The 18,792-nt window shown below is 36.6% G+C and overlaps 1 protein-coding gene across 3 annotated transcripts in view; it reads right to left on the bottom strand.

The window, feature by feature from the left end:
• The window catches only part of Exoc6b (exocyst complex component 6B), a 564,774-nt gene that overhangs the window by 475,813 nt on the left and 70,169 nt on the right, over positions 1 to 18,792 (bottom strand). The window lies entirely within an intron of this gene.

Here is an 18,792-nt window from a genome sequence, read left to right on the forward strand (position 1 = left end):
AGCTGACATTCTAAATAGAAAACATTGTTAAGATAAAAATAGTGCCTGAGAAGGATCTGTACTTTCCCTAGCTCCCATCTATCCTTCTGGAGAATCTAGGAGCTAGAAGCTGGCTCTACACAAAACTGATGTTCTGGCCCTCACTGCCAACTGAAGGAGAAAGGAGGCACCAGTCCCTCAGGGCTTTTGCAAAAAATTGCTTCCAGGTGGAAATTTTTTATGGTCTGGTGAACCTGGGAGCCATTTTTTGCTTTCCTTCATAACTATTGATGATTAAACCATAGACAATCAGGCTATAACAATGGAAACAGGTATCTCCAGACATCATGGTTATATACTCCAAATTACCAAGTTAACTCTAAAGGAAAGCAAAAATTATTGGCAAAGTTTTATTTTGTTTGTTTGTAAGGGAGAAAGAAGGGTGGAGTTTGTTACAGGCTTACATTTGGTAGAAGGTAAAAGTAGCCAAGAACTCTGTATCATAATGATAAACATCAGTCTCCTACAACCCTGAACACTAGACTGTACAGTCATAAAAAGGTGAACAAAGAACAAACCTCAATGTTCTGTTATTTAGCAAATTATCATTAATTTATTTTGACCAGGATAAAATACTCCATGAAAGAGTTATCACAGAGTTTGTAGGGAGGCCTACCACATACCATGTGGGAAAGCTAGATCAATTTATACCTGATCATGATTCTGAAAAATGTTCTAAAGTGTCTGAATTTGGTTTTTTTTTGTTTTGTTTTGTTTTTTTTTGGGGGGGGGTCCGGTCATGGGGCCTGAACTCTGGGCCTGGGCGCTGTACCTCAGCTCTTCAGCTCAAGGCTAGCACTCTACCACTTGAGCAACAGTGCCACTTCTGGCTTTTTTCTTTTGCTTATGTGGTACTGAGGAATCGAACCCAGGGCCTCATGCATACAAGGCAAGCACTCTACCACTGAGCCACCTTCCCAGCCTCAAGTGTCTGAATTTGTAATAAGAGCTCAAGAACATGAGTGCACAAAGTTAACTTACATTATTATCCATCCCCAAAACACACAAAAACTAATCAGCTGTCCATCCAGAAATCTGCTTACTAAACCTCTACCACTGAGACCAAAACTAGATAAACTAACTCAAAAATTTTAAATGACTCTAAAAGGAAGCACTTTTAAAATCCATGTCAAGCCCTCAGCTGATGGTTGACTGACAATAACCCATTATTCCTCAAACGTAATCCCACTGGAGATACTATTTTATCAGCACTTTTCACATGGAGCAACCTTCCCAGTGTTGCCTGTACACATGTACATTTCCTTTCCTAGGTTGCCACAAAGAAAGCAGAAAGATGACAGGGAGGAAAAGGAAGATGGAAAAAGAGGAAGAGGAGAGTAGAAAGGAAAGCAAGGTTGATAAGGTAAAATTAGACTTTGCCAGAGAACCATGCAGACATCCAGGTACAGAGAACAAAGAAAGGTTTATTGCTGAGAAAGAGACCAACAAGATCCCTTCTCAAAAGGGAGGAGTGAGAGGAAGCATGGCTATTGTCTGAGGTGACCTCTACAACCTAGGAGGTTTAAGAGGAGCTAGAAGGGGCAAGGAATCAAAGACCCCGGGTGGGCGTGTGGGCTAGGGGCTTCATCATGGCAGTCTAGGATTGATAGCTGCTGTCCAAATAGTAGGTAAGGGGTCCGGCAACTGCCCAGACCTGAAGGTCACTAAGGGGCTCCTGTTGCCTTATATGGTGGTAGCTGCCCCAGAGAAGTACCATCCCAAAGTAAGGGGGGTTGGAGGCTATTATTTACTGTCTTTACTAAATGGGCCTAGAGTTGCCTAGGAAGGGAGCATGCTAAGCTGTGGAGAAGGGAAGGAGTATGCTAAGCTATGGGAAGGGAGCTCATTTCGCTAACAATGGTAAAGAAAACAAGATACAAAACCAAATACACATTCAATATGGAGGTATGTCCAAATATTTTGATTCACAGCCCATGTGGACAAAAAAGGAAAGCAAGGAGAACCCCAAAATAATACAAATGGCAATGTTTGCATGAGATTGCTGACTTTTTCCTTTCCACATCTATATTATTTCATATATCATGTAAATAAATATTACTTATATGAATAAACAAAGAAATGCATTTGTTCTTAAGTTTATATACAAAAGGCTTTACTCAATTCTTTTAAAGCATAATGAATACTATAATAGAAAATTGAAGTTGAGTAGAAAGTTCAACATAAATATGAAAATGTAATCTCCTCTTACATTAAAAAACATCTGAGGGCTGGGAAGGTGGCTCAGTGGTAGAGCGCTTGCCTTGCATGCATGAGGCCCTGGGTTCGATTCCTCAGCACCATATAAGCAAAAAGAAAAAAGCCGAAAGTGGCGCTGTGGCTCAAGTGGTAGAGCGCTAGCCTTGAGCTGAAGAGCTGAAGGACAGCGCCCAGGCCTAGAGTTCAGGCCCCACAACCGGACCCAAAAAAAAAAAAAAAATCATCTGAAACAGTATTGGTTCATAATATATGCTTAGTAAGTGTTAACTTAAGAGTCTAATTTTAACAATAATCCAAATAAATGTAAAATATGTGGAAGAATTTCTTTTTATTCTGTATCTGCTACAAGAAAATCTTTTTAAAAATTCAGTGTCTTGGGGGCTAGGAAGTTGGCTCAGTGGTAGAGCACTTGTCTCGCATTCCTGAGGCCCTGGGTTGGATTCCTCAGCACCACAAAAGCAAAAAAAGCTTAAGTGGTGTTGTGGCTCAAGTGGTAGAGTTCCAGCCTTGAGCTGAAGAGCTGAGGGACAGAGCCCAGGCCCAGGCTCCACAACCAACAAATAAATAAATAAATAAATAAATTCAGTGTCTTTTCACTATTCTAAAATCCTCTTGGGATCTCATGATCTCAAATGAATTTAATTGTTGATTATCACTTAGAAAGATAAAAGGAAAAAGAAGAGTCCAGATGATTACTGTGATGGGCCTCTGGTCTGGATTCTAAGAAGCTTGATTTGTAAATTGGAAAAGAAGACCACTTTCTTGATATGCAAATAACTCCATACCAACATTATAGAACTATTTACAGCCCTTCATGTTTTAGATGGGAAAAAAAAAGCCCCCACATACAACCATTTTTGTTACAAATCAATACTGTCTCATCCTTTCACAAATGCATTGTTTGAGGGCATATAGAACAACCCATTTTAGGGACCTCTTTTTAACATAAAAATGTAGATTAAAAAAAACAAGGAACCTCCTGCATAAACCAGTCCAATTTCACAAACATGATCATTTTTCCCATCTATTTCTATCAAATGTTAGTCCAGCTTCTGAACATCTGTAGTAAAAAGTTCACTACAAGGCAACCAATCCATTACAACAGCTGTTGCAAAGTTCTTAAAACCAACGTTTGCTTTCTTATAATTTTCATCATTTATCTTACTATTTCTCTCAAAGGACCACAAGGAATGAGTCCTTGATCCATTCTTCTTTCCATTCTCCAGACTAAACAATTTCAAGTGCTTTTCAATTCAAGTTTTTACCCTTTGGATATGCTCCAGTAACCCATTCTTAATTTTAACAAAACAGGCAGTGTAGCACAGTGGTCATGACCAATGCTGCAAAGCCTCTGGATTCTTCTATTTCCTGGATTCAAGTCTTGTTCCTCCAATTTATTATTTTTATGGCTTTGGGCAAGTTATTAAAATTCTTTATACTTCAAATTCCACATCTATAAAATGGAGATAATAACAGCAACTACTTCATGTAGCTACCATGTGAAAATTAAAGGAGATAATAGAAGTAAAAGCGTTCACAACAGCTGGCACATGGAATACATTCTAAAAACACTAGCAATTTTTAAATCAAGCAAACTATAAGGCCTTTAACCTTGTTGGCTTGCCCTCTATTAAAAGCATCCTAACACTAATTCTCCTAACCCCCACCCCCAGGCAAGCATCTACCACTAAGCTATGCCTCCAGCCATTTTTGCTTTTATGCTACCTTTCAGACAGAATCTCAAATTTTTGCCCACACCAATCTCTGAAGGCACTCCTCTTACCTACCCCTCCCTCACAGCTAGGATTATTGGCCTAAACCTATAAGGTTTCACTAACTTTTTGCCCAGATAGCCTGGAACCATGATCTCTGCCTCCCAAGTAGGTGTTAGCCAACACATACAACCTTGTTAGTTATTTTCAATAGCCATATAATTGAGCTTAAAGGCACATAAAATGTTTTCTTTTTATATATTGCTATATGCATTCAGTTGATACTGTGAACCTACCATTTACTATTTTAATTATAGCTCATTTTTCCAGTCTTTTGAGACCTTTCAGAACAATGACTTGGTCATTCAACCTTTCATTTCCATACTTCTCTTCATTAGATGGGTACAGGAAGATTTTCACAGAAGAAAATTCATTATGGGCAAGGGCAGAAAACTAAAGAAACAGGGCTGGGAATGTGGCTCAGTGGTAGAGTGCTTGCCTTGCATGCCTGAGGCCCTGGGTTTGATTCCTCAGCACCACATAAGCAAAAAGAAAAGAGCCAGAAGTGGCGCTGTGGCTCAAGTGGTACAGCACTAGCCTTGAGCTGAAGAGCTGAGGGACAGCGCCCAGACCCAGAGTTCAGGCCCCATGACTGGATCCAAAAAAAAAAAAAGAAAACTAAAGAAACAACTCTACAGTCTACGAAAAGAGACTCCTGGAAAGTATGAACATACAAAAACTGGTTCTGGGTTCCATTTTTTTAAGGGACAAAGATAGATGTCAGTCACATAAATTCAAGATGAGACTTGAAATGTTAATGTTCAGCCTTTTTTTTAAAAGTCCAGGAAATAGAAGAAGTCACCAATCTCACTTCTTTAAGCCAATTTTCAGCCCCCCAACTGAGCTCAACTTGGAAAGAGTTTGCCATGAGCCAAAGCTTTTAATGTCCCTCCCTTTTGAAGACACAATGGAAACAATTCCCCAGAACAAAGGAATTGCGTCAGTGAACTCTCTGCTCTTTCATGTTGGAAGGACAGTTGATTCACACCATCTGTCAGAGAGAAACACCAGTTAGAACCAAGTGAGATAAATTTTATGCCTACAGGGCTGGTTAATATTAAACTGTAATAAATCATCTTTACAGCAAATTATAAACAAAATATTTTGTTTACCCTCCCTCTCATATGTTCTTTTCCTTGAAAAGAAATTTTAAGATAATTCATAACTCAAAGGTCACCAAAAATCACCATCAAAAATCACTTTCAAATGTTAACATCCAATGATTTCCATGATACACCCAACGATCTGCCCTAGCATATCGTCTGCTTTGCTATTCAGCCCTTTACATTCCCTCATAGGATTGTTTCGAGGCCACAGTCTTAGTTTAAGGCCTAACTTTCACATTTTGTGTCTACAAGAAATCATCTTAAGTGTCTTCTCAAGTGACACCAATTGATTTAATTTTGAAAATTCTGACAGACCTAATAAAACCTGGTACAAAGAGCATATCTATATTAATCTATTTGGGAAGAAAAAAGTCTTAAAATAATTTTATTTTTATATGTTACTATATGCATTCAGTTAGTTCTATCAATTTTCAACTTACAAGCTATTACAATTATAGTCCATTTCTCCAGTCTTTTGGGACATTTTAGGAAAATTATTTTTGTCATTAACCATCTCCATTTCTAACAAATTTGGAAACAAAGTTTAATAGGATGGATATATACAAAACTCAAGCAACAAAATAAAGGCTGAGAAAAGAATTACTTAGAAATTAAATTTTGATCAAAGAGCACTTTGTTAGTTTCTTACTGTTAGGGTGTCCACTTTATCAGTTTTTAATGGGGGAGTGAGTTAATCATAAAAAAAGAAAATGCTCAGTTTATAAAATACTATAACTGAGAAGAAAATAATTTTTAAAGATTAAGGAACTATAACTCAATAATATAAATATTACCTAGTTCTATAAGTAATTCAACAATATAATATAAACATAAACTTAGGATAAAGCTTACATTTTAAGACATATTACTTGGTTTGATATAAGAAAACATACCAGGTAACTACTAGAAAGCAAATTGCACTCCTTTTGATTAAATAATTAAAATGTATGGAATATTTAACTCCTGTTTCTTGCATGTGAGGTAAGAAATGTTTCTCTCTTTTTCTATTTATCCCTACTTTTAATTTTGTTATATTAAATCTTTGCTAAAACTTTCAAAAAAGAAGTTGTTAGCTATCTACCTTTGGCCTAGTGCATATTTTCATTACTCATCTATTACAACCAGATCAATCTTGTTTGGGCCATACAACTTTCTTCAGAGAATATGATAACCTACACAGATCAACTCTAACCTCAAAATCCTGATGATCTAATATAATATAGCCCCAGTCCTCAATGAAGAAACCAAGAATGAAGTAAACCACTTTCCCAAGCAGTCATATTTAAGACAATTTCCTAAAGCTATGATATATTACTACTACCTTTAGTTCCCCACTGTATGAAGAAACATTTATCATTTATTTAATTACAGAAAATAAGGGAAATACTTTTTAATGTTATACCAAAGTAGAAAATATAAACATTTTTAAAGGCAAGCATAATTTAACTATTAAATAATGAAATAAAGTCAGTAGCCTAATCTAATTAAATAAAATGCTAAGTGGTGTGGGATATTTCCTGTCATAGATTAATTTGACAAGTACATACTGCAAACTTACAAAAAAAGAAAAAGACAAGAAAACCTTTTAATGGAGCTCATGTTGTAATTAGTAAGGAAATATGCAATAAATCACAATTAATAGTACATGTATTTTAGTCTTATGGAAATTAATTTAAGGCTTAAATCTGGATATAGGTGATACAAAATGTAACATGTTTAATGAGGATAAGATTTGCTAGAAAGATCTGGTTGGAATTGCCAAAAATCAGTAAAAGAAAAAAATTAAATCTTAAAAGCAAAAGTAAACATAAGAAACAAGAATGAGTACAGAGTTCTTGTTCAAGCTATGAAAGTAAGAAGCCAATGGAAATATAACTTTAAATTGCTGGAGGCAAAACGATAAGCCTAGAATTCTATATCCAGAAAACATATCCTTCAAAACTAAAGGGCAAACAGAATTTTTAAGAGAATTGATTCCAACAAACCTGGAATAAAAAATGTCTAAGAAAATTCTATTGTCACAAGAATATGATATCTGTGGAGGTGGGAGGGAAGGGATGGTAGGGGAAAAACAAAGGAGGAGGCAACAATGCTTGATAAGATATGTACTTATTACCTTGCTCATGTAACTGTAACCCCTCTATACAGTATTTTCACAATAAAAAAACTTATTTAAAAAAGAATATGATATGCGTTGAAATTAACAAGCACATAAAAATGAATATATTTTTTATCCATTCTTAATTTCTTTAAAAGATAACTAACAAAAACAATAACAATGAACTATGCAATCCATTACATTTAGAAGCAAAATGCATGTTGATAATGAATCAAAGATCAATAGGGAAAACAAAAATATATTGTTATAAGGATCTTACACCACATGTGAAAAAGGCATGGTGCCATTTGGTAAGTTAAAAATAAATATTCTAAAACTTAAACAACCACTACAAAATAAACAATGAATCCAGATAGAAGTACATATACCTAATGAGCCAAAAGTAGAATAATCAGTTATCCTAACTCAGTTAAGAAGAATATCAAAAGAGAAAGTAATGAATAAAGACGAGAACAAGTAAAAGACAAGTAGCAAGATTATAGATTTAAACTATTATATGGAAAGAAAGGGTGGAAAATGAAAGCTAAAATAAGCTAAAGAAGATAAACTGTGGGCTCTGGTAGCTAGTAGAGTTCCAAAACACTCCCAAGACTTGAGGTGCAGAGTTTCTCTTGGTTGACAGCTCTAACACTTGTTTCTGTATTACTGAGCTCCAGCACCTGAGGCCTGTATGCCAGTTGTAACACTAGAAGGTTCCATCTGCTGCTACAGGCTGCTATCAGTCGCCCCTACCCACTGCTGCTTGGAGTCAAGTGCCAAGCTTCTGGTAATCAAAGCCCAGGGTAATAAGTCTTCAATCTAAGTGGCAATAATGCTCTGGCTTCTAAAGGATGGAATGGAGGTCCTTGGCTCACAAAACTTATAAAGGTAAGTCTCTGGGTCTGCCAGTCCAGCTCCTAAGCCTCAAAGGTACTCATTAACAACTGTTAATGCTAGAGAGCTTTTCAAGTTTTCCAGAGAAAATCACTTTAATTATTTCTGTTTTTTAATTTTCTGGAGGTAAGAACATATCCTTAATTAATATAGTTATATTGTAGTTTCTTTTATGTCAATTTTAGGTATTGCCTACTTCCTACTATAAAATCAAGCTTAATTAATTACACCTCATCATACCAAATCATTCTTATCCTTTTGCCTATTCTCCTTCTAATATATTTATATCATTTTTTATTTTCTAAAGAACACTTTTAGAATTTTAGTAATATACTCATTCCTTTATTTCTTATACATTAACAGGATATCTTGACTCCCAAATATGTAAAATTAGGCATTAGCTTTTTATTTCTTTTCCTGCCCTCCCTTAACTGCATAAATGAATTGTATATTGACAGGGTTATAGAGGAACTATACTGTTCTATAATCCTAATTCTTTTTCATGGATTGTTCATACTTTGACTATGAGAACTAAAAACAACATTCACATTATTTTAGCTTACATATATATTCTTCATTTATAGGCCAAACTGTCTATTAAGGTTGCCATTCTTTTCCTGTTGGAATCTTTGGAAATCTCTCTCCTCCTTTCTTGTACTCCAATCTAAACTGATTGGATATCTGTTACTGATGTTCTTTCTTGGTTAATTTACAGAGCTACTCAGGCAACCAGAAATGAAGGGAACAAAATACTAGAGAAAAAGGAAACAATAAAAATGGGTGAGCCAAGCTTCTTCTGTCACTTTTTCCATCTCAAGACATTTGCCAAATCTGTGTAGAAAATAGGCTTAAGTCCTCAGTAAAAGGACCCAGAAGGCCAAGAGTAAAAGGGAGGGAAATCAGCTTTTGACAGTTTAATGGAACTTAAGTCATTTAAATTAGAGACATAAGAGATTAAAATGCTGCAGAAGAAAAAGGAGAAGAAAATACTTGTAATTTTCCCTCAATACATTTGCTTAATTCTTAAACTACAAAATAAGAAGATAAACAAATAGTCCCAAAGAAGCAGAACCATTTTAGGGAGTCTTAAGACAAAGTAAACAATGAAATTCAGAATTAAATAGAGGGAAGGTGTCCTAAACATTCCTCCATGCTCTTTAAAATGCCTGGAAAACCACACAACAAAGCAGCAAAGAACTTAAGGCTGTCATAGCTTTGCGAAAGCCAAATCCTAAATTTAGCCAGCTCAGTTGCAGATTGGATGAAAGAGATCACAACAAACAAACAAGTAAACCATCACTTAAGAAAGAAAATGCCATTACATACCAGTAGTTTGCACCTGTAATCCTAGCTACTTGGGACCTGAGAATACAAGGATGAAGGTTTGATCTGCGAACCCAGGCAGAACAGTTCTTAAGACCCTTTCTTAACACATAGCTGGTACAAACCTGTCATCTTGAACTATGTGAGAGGCTAAGACTGGGAGGATCACAGGTCTAGTTCAGCTTTAACATTTCCGCAGAAAGGAGTTAGGGATAATTGGTGTCAGGAGCCTGACATTCTAGGCTGCCTAAAATAGGCAGATTACAGTCCAGGCACACACACTTGTACAGGAAATGAGACCCTATCTTAAAAACAAACACACAGAAAAAAATCAGTTGGAGAGACGTAAAACATCAGTGCAAAAGGTGTGGCTCAGTGGCAGAGCACTGAGCCTACCAAAAAAGAGACACTAAGTTCAAATCTCAGTAGCACCAATAATAAAAGGTGAAATGCTATCTTGCATCTCCAATATTGTTTGTATGTCCCTGTAGAAAACTACTTGGCATACTAAGACAAAGAAATATATAACTAAAAACCAAGATACACTTGAGCTACCCAGAAAATGATTTTTAAATGGCTATTGTTGACAGGATAAGAAAAATAAGGGCTGGGAAGGTGGCTCAGTGGTAGAGTGCTTGCCTTGTATGAATGAGGCCCTGGGTTCAATTCCTCAGCACCACGTAGGCAGAAAAGGCCGGAAGTGGAGCTGTGGCTCAAGTGGTAGAGCGCTAGCCTTGAGCTGAAGAGCTGAGGGACGACACCCAGACCTAGAGTTCAGGCCCCATGACTGGCAAAAAAAAAAAAAAAGAAGAAGAAAAATAAGAGATGAGCACAATAGAATGCAACAATGGAGAATTCCATGAGAAGCTTGAAATTTATGCTGTGTAAAAAATTAGAAGAAAAACTACAACTAAAAAATTATAAATTTAGAAAAATAGTTTTAAGAACTCCTTAAAATTGTTGGGAGAAGCCAGGCGCCGGTGGCCTATAATCCTAGCTACTGAGGAGGCTGAGATCTGAGGATCGCGGTTCAAAGCCAGCCCGGGCAGGAAAGTCTGTGAGACTCTTATCTCCAATAAACCACTAGAAAACCGGAAGTGGTGCTGTGGCTCAAGCAGTAGAGCGCTCACCTGGAGCTGAAGAGCGCAGGGACAGCACCCAAGCCCAGAATTCAAGCCTCACAACCAAAAAAAAAAATTGTTGGGAGAGAGAATTAAAACAAGTCAACATAAAATACACAAATTAAAGCATAAAGAAGATGAAAGACTGTAAAGTACAGAGAAACAGAAAGATATTAAACATATGAGACAGTCAAGAGACCTAACCAGGCAATTATCAAAACTTTTTTATATAAATATACATACATAGATGGATGGATAGATAAATATGGATATATACTTTTTGGTCTAGGCAAGCATTCTTCCACTGAGCTACATCTCTACCCCAAAATACTTTTAAACTCCTAAAAAATACATTTCCAAAGTCATGATAATCTTTCCAACACGGTTGCACTATGAAGCACCAACATTAGTAAAACACACATCTGAATGAATCACTGTGGGCATTTCCAGACAGGATAACCTGAGGAAGGAAGAATACCTTCTCTGAATACAGGCAGCTTTCCATAGGCTGCACCCAGATGGAATGAAAGAAAAAGGAGAAAGTTCTTAGAACAAACATTCTCCTCTCCTCATCTCCTCTCTCTCCTGACCCCTCACCAAATCTTTCCTGACCACCATGATGTCAGCTTCTCTTTTCCATACCATCATACCATCCCTGTCATGACAAATTGAAACATTTGAAACCATGAACCAAAAAGAAATCCTCTTTTTAAGTTGTTTTCCAGGATATTTTCTTCAAGTAATGAAAAACTGATACATGTGGCTATATTTGTTGATAATGACATATTAGAAATCAGACAATAAAAGAATTAGAGAATATACAAAGTTCATGTCTGTGGCTCCTACCTACTCAGGAGTTTGAGATCCAAAGGATCACAGTTCAAAGATAGCCCACTAAGAAAAGTCTAAGACTCTCCATCTACAAAAATAACTAGTTAAAAAAAAAAAAAATAGGCTGGAGGTAAAGTTCAAGTGGTAGCGTGCCAGCCAAATCAAGTCAAGCCAAAGGGAAAGTGTAAGGCCCTGAGTTAAAACCCCAGTAACAGACAGACAGACTGACAGACAGACAGACACACACACACACACACACATACACATGAAGAATATAAAACGTAAGTGACATTCACCATTAAAATAATATCTCCCAGTGTAGGAAAACTCTTCTGTATTTTGTGAACGTGAAAATAAAAAGAGCAAATAATACCTTATTATTTTTAAAAATAAATGTTTTGAATTTGTGAGTCCTCTCAAAGGGGAAATATTTGTAAGCTGAGACAAGAAGCAATATTTAAGGACATTACATTATAGCCAACAATTTCCCAAAACTGTATCATTCTACATAGTTGCAATCCTATAAACCCCAAGCAGACAAATGTAAAGAAAATGATACCCACATACACCAAACTGCTGAAAACAAAGAAACAAACTAAGCACTCAGAAGAAAACTACTGTTATTCAAAGAAACAATGGTAAAAATAAGATAAGACATATAAAAGAACAACTAAATAATACCTTAAAATGAGAAGGCAGGAGAGATCCAGTGTAGAATTTTAACATTAATATAGTATATTTTAAAAAATTAAAGCAGCCTATAGACTGAAGTAAGATCCATGAGCTCATGGCTAGCCTGTGCTAAATAGCAAGACCTGTTTAACAGAAAAAAATAATAAGAAATAAAAATTAATAAATAATAATAATATAGAGCAAAGAATATAAGAGGTTTAACTACTGCTGAAAACAAAATTACCATATGATATCATTCTGAATCTCTAACAAAAAATAAATAAATAAATAAATAAAAGCAAGGATTCATAGAGATAGTTATACATTCATCTTCATAGCTGTATTATGCACAGCCATATTCCTTCCTTTTTAGCTAAAAGAGGGAAGTAACCATGTGGTGATAGAAAGATGGATGAAATTACATATGTACATATAATGAGTACTATTAAGCTTTAAAAAGAAAGGAATTTCTCAACCTAACAACAATGGTCCATGTCTATAAACATAGCTACTCAGAAGGCAGATATTTGGAGGATCATAATTCAAAGCCAGTGGGACAAATCCACAAGATTATCTCCAATTAATAAGCAAAGTGCCTAGCTGAAGGTGTGGCTTAAATAGTAGAGCAAAAGCCAACCAAATTAGATGAGCAAATTAAAGGTCCTGAGTTGAAAACCCTGGTACTCACAAAATAAAAACTAAAAAAAAAAAAGGACAAATATTTCACATTTCCATTCAGTTTAGTCTTTTTTCTTTTTTTTTTCTTTGTTGCAGTACTAGGGATCTAACCCAGGTCCTTGGCACGTAAGGCAAGCAACTCTGCCACTATGCCCTTTAATTTCACTCAAATGAGTTACCTAAGCATTCAAATTTATCCAGATAGAAAGTAGAGTAGCATTTGCCAAGGGCTGAAAAGAGGAAGAAGGAGCTAATCTTTTTTTTTTTTTTTTTTTTTGGGGGGGGGGGGTACAGAACATTTTGATGATAAATGGTGGTGATTCTTATATAAAAATATAAAATATATTTATATTTATAAATATATTTATATTTACTATCACTAACCTATACAGTTAAAAGTAATTGAAATGGCCAGGCATGATAGCATCACATCTGTAATCCTAACTAAGATCTGAGGATCATGGTTCAAAGCCAGTTCAAGCAAGAGAATCTGTGAGACTCTTATCTCCAATTAATCACCAAAAAGTTGGAAATAGAACTGGCTCAAGTGGCAGAACACTAGACTTGAACAAAAAAGCTCAAGGACAGCACCCTGAGTGCTGAGTCCTGAGTGCAAACCCCAGGACTGGCACAAAAAAAATGGTTAAAATGGTAAATCAATGTTATGCTTATTTTACCATAATTCAAAAAAAAAAAAACTAAGTGAAATAAAAGCATTTTTCATATTAGAAAAATAGAGACTTTGCCAGCAGGACTACACAAAAATAAATAATAAAGGGAGTTCCTCAAGCAAAAACAAAGCAGTCTCAGAAGTATGCACAAACATGAAGGAGGAAATGAAAACCAAATGAAAGGGGAAACATAAGTGAATGCTGACTTCAAAAAATAATAAAGATGTTTTGTAGGCAGTAAATTACACGTAAAATTTAAATTCATGATAGCAAAAGCTTAAGAGGAAGGCGAGGGTAAACGGAAAAAGAATTTCAGTATATGGTCCAGGCAGTATAAAAGTGAAAAACACATTAATTTACCTTAGGCTTCAGTGAGTTAGAGATATATGCTGAAATCCTTAGATAATTCCTCCGAGTTAAGGAAAAGAAGAATCAATAGTCAAAAAAGGAATAGGCCCTTAAGAAAAACAGGAGTATTGAGCAGACATCAGACTTCATTATCTTAACAATGAACAGCAAAAGAAGAAAAGATACTAAGGAAAATAAATCATAAGTCAATTTTTTTCATTTCACCTAGGCACCAGTGGCTCACATCTTTAATACTAGCTACCCAAGTGACTGATCGCAGGATCACAGTGCAAGGCCAGTCAGAGCAGGAAAACCTGTGAAACTCTTCTTTCCAATTAATTGCTAAAAAGCCAGAAGTGAAGCTATGGCTCTAGTGGTAGAGTGCCAGACTTGAGCAAGAAACCTAACGGACAGCACCCAAGTCCTGAGTTCAAGCCCCAGTATCAGCACTAAATAAATAAATAAATATTAAAAAATAAATAAATAAATATTAAATACATCCAAAACCAGATAGGTTGTAGCTATAGTTCAGTGGCAGAAATTGTGCCTTAGGCTTAACCTTTAACAACAAAGGAGAGGAGTAGGGAAAGAGAAACTTAAAGGAAAATAAAGGGGACCAGGAAGTGCAGCTTAATGGTAGTATCTCCTCCCAACAACCACCAATGACAAAAATCATTTCTTTCGATGCTGAATTAGATTCAAATGAAGATTTAGTGCTCTAAGTTCCTATTACAGTATTTGCATGACAAATTGCTCATAAACACAAAAGTCACTGGGGGGCAGCAAAGCACAAGAAATGTCCTCTGAAAGTGGTTAAACCGTACTTCTATGGCCAGTGTATCAACTGCTCCAAGTATTTCAGTCATTCACAAGTACAGTAAAACATCAATTGATCACGCCTGTAATCCTAAGTATTCAGGAGGCTGAGATCTGAGAATCAGATTCAAAGCCCCCCCAAATAGGAAAGTCCATGAGACTCTTAGTTCCAATTTATCACCAAAAAGCCAGACAGAAATGAAGCTGTGGCTCAAGTAAGTGCTCAAGTAAGTACAAGGCTTGAACAAAACAGTTCAAGGAGCCAGTGCTGGTGGCTCACACCTGTAATCCTAGCTACTCAGGAGGCGGAGATCTGAGGTTCGAGGTTCAAAGCCAGCCAGGGCAGGAAAGTCTGTGAGACTCTGATCTCCAATTAACCACCAGAAAACCAAAAGTGGCCTGTGGCTCAAGTGGTAGAGCGCTAGCCTTGAGCTGAAGAACTCAGGGACAGCACCCAGGCCCAGAGTTCAAGCCCCATGATGGACCAAAAGATAAAAATAAAAGAAAGCAGTTCAAAGACACCCTCCTAGCCCTGAGTTCAGGCCCAGGACCAGCACCAAATTTAAAAAAATAAATAAAATAAATGTGATGTCAGGAAAATGAACCCTTAGATATGTATTTTAATGTTTTCTTCTGTCATGCATGTGTTTCTAACGCATTTATAAGATTATCTCTTTGTTGCTTTGTATGTCCCTCCCCCACAGTATAACCCCTGCTTTCACTAAATTTGATGTCAGTATAACTTGTGGAGGAGATGGGGAAAAACCAGTTGTTTAAGGATACAGGTGGACCTGTTGCAACAATGAGAAGTACAAGTTGACATGTCCAAAACGAGCTTTACAACGTCGGTGCAGGGGGGGGGGGGGGGGGGAGGGGGAGGAGAAGGATTGGAATTGGCGGGGAGGGGGGGAGGCTGGGAAGGGATGTGAAGGGTAAACCAAAGGAGGAGGCTGCAATGCTTGGTAAGAAATGTACGCATTATCCTGCCCATGTAATTGTAACCCCTCTGTATGTTCACAAATAAAATTAAATTAAATTAAAAAAAATTCAATTCTAACATTATCTCCTGAGATCAATGTCAGACTCCAAAAGTGAAGTGTTCCATCTCACAGACTGTCCCCCACCTTGGACACCAGTCATAAACGGGGATGTATCCAATGCCTGGCCAGCCTACTACAAATTGAAGTGTTCCTTCCATCCACTACATTCAATAATTCACAGAATTCAGGAAAACACTTTATTATTGTTTTATTTATTAAGTACTTATTAAGTATACATCTCAGAAATCAATAAATGAAGAGATGCACAGAGCAAATGTGACAGGAAGATAAGTCAGCACCAAGTTTCCATGGCCTTCCAGACTGAAACCTTTCCCAAAGCTCATATGTTCGCCAACCTGAGCTTTCTACATGCTATCTTTTAGAGATTTTTTTCAGATTCTATTACACAGGCATGAATGATTCAGTCAGTGGCAAGTGGCAACTGAACTCAGTCTCTAGTCCCTTGCCTCTGTCCAGAGGCTGGGAAGTACAACTGAAAGTAGAACTTCTCGGAAGTACAATTGAAAGTAGAACCTTCTCCCGCCCCTCTTTTCTCCCGCCCCTCTCCCCCTCCCGTTGTTACTACTGGGGTTTAAACTTGGCCTCTGTACTTGCTAGGCAGGCCTTCCACCATTTGAGTCCCCAGCTCTGAAAGCAGAACCTTCTTATCAAGGCTTACTCTGTCCATTCACCAGCCCTAATGGGGAAGCAATCCAGCTAAACAACCAGAAACTCCCTGACCTGGAAGCAATCTAGGAAAACCACCAGGAATCATCTCCTTAGTATTAGGGCTAAAACAGACTTCTTCAGAATAATAAAAGATGCTCCTATCCTTAGGAAATTTCAGAAACAGAAAGCAAATACAACTGCTTCTAGTCCACAGCCCAAAAACTGGAAACAATCTAGATGTTAGTTAATAGCAAATATATATATATATATATACTTTTTTAAAAAACAACAAAATAAGATGATAGTAATCATAGAATGAAGCAATAGCATTCAGCGATTAAAAAGGAATAAAACTCCTGCTACTACTTATATGAACTCCAAAAAAGTAGCTTAGTGGAAAAAAAAAAATCTAATCCCAACCGGAGAGGGGAAATGGGGGAACAGAAAAATAAAACAGTGGTAGAAAAACAGAAGAAACAACAACAAACAAAATGTGATACGTAAAATAAATACCAAAAGGACAAAACTAAGACATTCTTTATTAGTAATTACAACAAATGAAAATGAACTAAGGTCTCCAATTAAAAAACAAAGATTAGGGCTGGGAAGGTGGCTCAGTGGTAGAGTGCTTGCCTTGCATGCCTGAGGCCCTGGGTTCGATTCCTCAGCACCACATAAGCAAAAAGAAAAAAGCCGGAAGTGGCGCTGTGGCTCAAGTGGTAGAGCGCTAGCCTTGAGCTGAAGAGCTGAGGGACAGCTCCCAGGCCCAGAGTTCAAGCCCCATGACCAGACTCAAAAAAAAAAAAAAAAAACAAAGATTAACAGAATGCAATTCAGTATTATAATATTAAATGAAGAAGGTATGGTCAAAATGAAATACAACAAAATATCATTATCATTTCCATTTTAAATATACAGAATTCAGTCCCTCAATACTATTCTACACTTTCTTCCTTCTAGAATAATGTACTAGATACAGAGAAACAATCAGCTCACTAGTACCACAATAGGTGGGAATTAACATGCCTTAAACTGGGTGGCATTTCATATTACTGTCAAGGAGGCCATGGTACATCTTCAGACTGATGATGCTACATAGTAATCCTATCAATTCAGGAAAGGGAAACACAGGAAATAAAAAAAAGCAGAATACAAAATATGTGTATTGTCAACCTGTCCAAATAACACAAGATCAATACATGCAGTGAATATATACACAAGCATTTTATTATTTATCATAACTGCTATTTAGTCCACGTTTACTGCTTCTAAAGTACTGCTTTGAAACTTCTTTATGTTATTTTACCTAACCTTAAAACTATGTCCATGATATCAGTCAACAGAATTATTTGCCCAAATAACAGACATGATTAGGATGTAAAGTATACAAACTAAGAGCAGTATATTCAACCATTTCTCTATTTGCCATTATATAAATATATATACTATGCATACATTAATTATACAATCGCACAAAGCTTGCTACCTCCATAAAAAATTTATATAAAACATTATAAGTACATAAGATTCATATACATACAAGATTTAATTTGTATATATTTGAATATGTATGCATGTGGTTTTTAACTATAAAGAAAATATATGTATTTTAAATATTAAAATATTTTTGATGAAACTGGAGTGCCAGCTGAGAGTAAAAAAAGGACAAGCCCCAATACTAAGCACAAAAAATAAATAATGAAATATAAGATAAGAAAATACAAATAAAATATTTTTGAGCTAGCATTGTAGCACATATCTGTAAGCATTCAAGAGACAGAGGCAGGAGGATTGAGAATCAGATGTCAGCCTGGACTATACGGTGTGACCCTATTGCAACTGTAGATAATTTTTTATATGCCAAGCAAATACACAAAATGTGTAAGTGACTATTAGAAGTTACAGTGTAGCCGGGCACCGGTGGCTCACGCTTGCAATCCTAGCTACTCAGGAGGCTGAGATCTGAGAATCATGGTTCAAAGCCAGCCCGGGCAGGAAAGTCCATGAAACTCTTATCTCCAATAAAAACCACCAGAAAACCAGAAGTGGCACTGTAGCTCAAGTGGTAGAGTGCTTGTAGAGAGCTGAAGAGCTGAGGGACAGTGCTCAGGCCCAGAGTTCAAGCCCCATGACCAACAAAAAAAAAGTTACAGTGCATGTTAAGTTTTTATAAATATTCCTACTTTCCATCATTAAGTCACTATAGCAGTTACTATTTGGGTCACACACTACTGTCCATACCAGCTCTTTCTGGCACAAGGCCACAGACATACAATGAAAGAAATAAGCCTAGGATCCAAGTTGGGTATACCAGAGAACACAGAATTAGATTCTTAACTGAGCAAAATGGTGAACACCTATAATCCCAGAATTCAAGAAGATAAGGCAGGTGGATCATCAGTTTGAGGCCAAGGCCCCTATCTCAAAAATATTAGATAGTAGCCCAAGTATACTGGCACACACATGTAATCCTAGCTACTCAGAAACCTGAAGTATG

Source organism: Dipodomys spectabilis, unplaced genomic scaffold, assembly GCF_019054845.1.
Source record: "Dipodomys spectabilis isolate Male_0828 unplaced genomic scaffold, ASM1905484v1 ptg000262l, whole genome shotgun sequence".
In the NCBI taxonomy this organism is placed as follows: Eukaryota; Metazoa; Chordata; class Mammalia; order Rodentia; family Heteromyidae; genus Dipodomys; species Dipodomys spectabilis.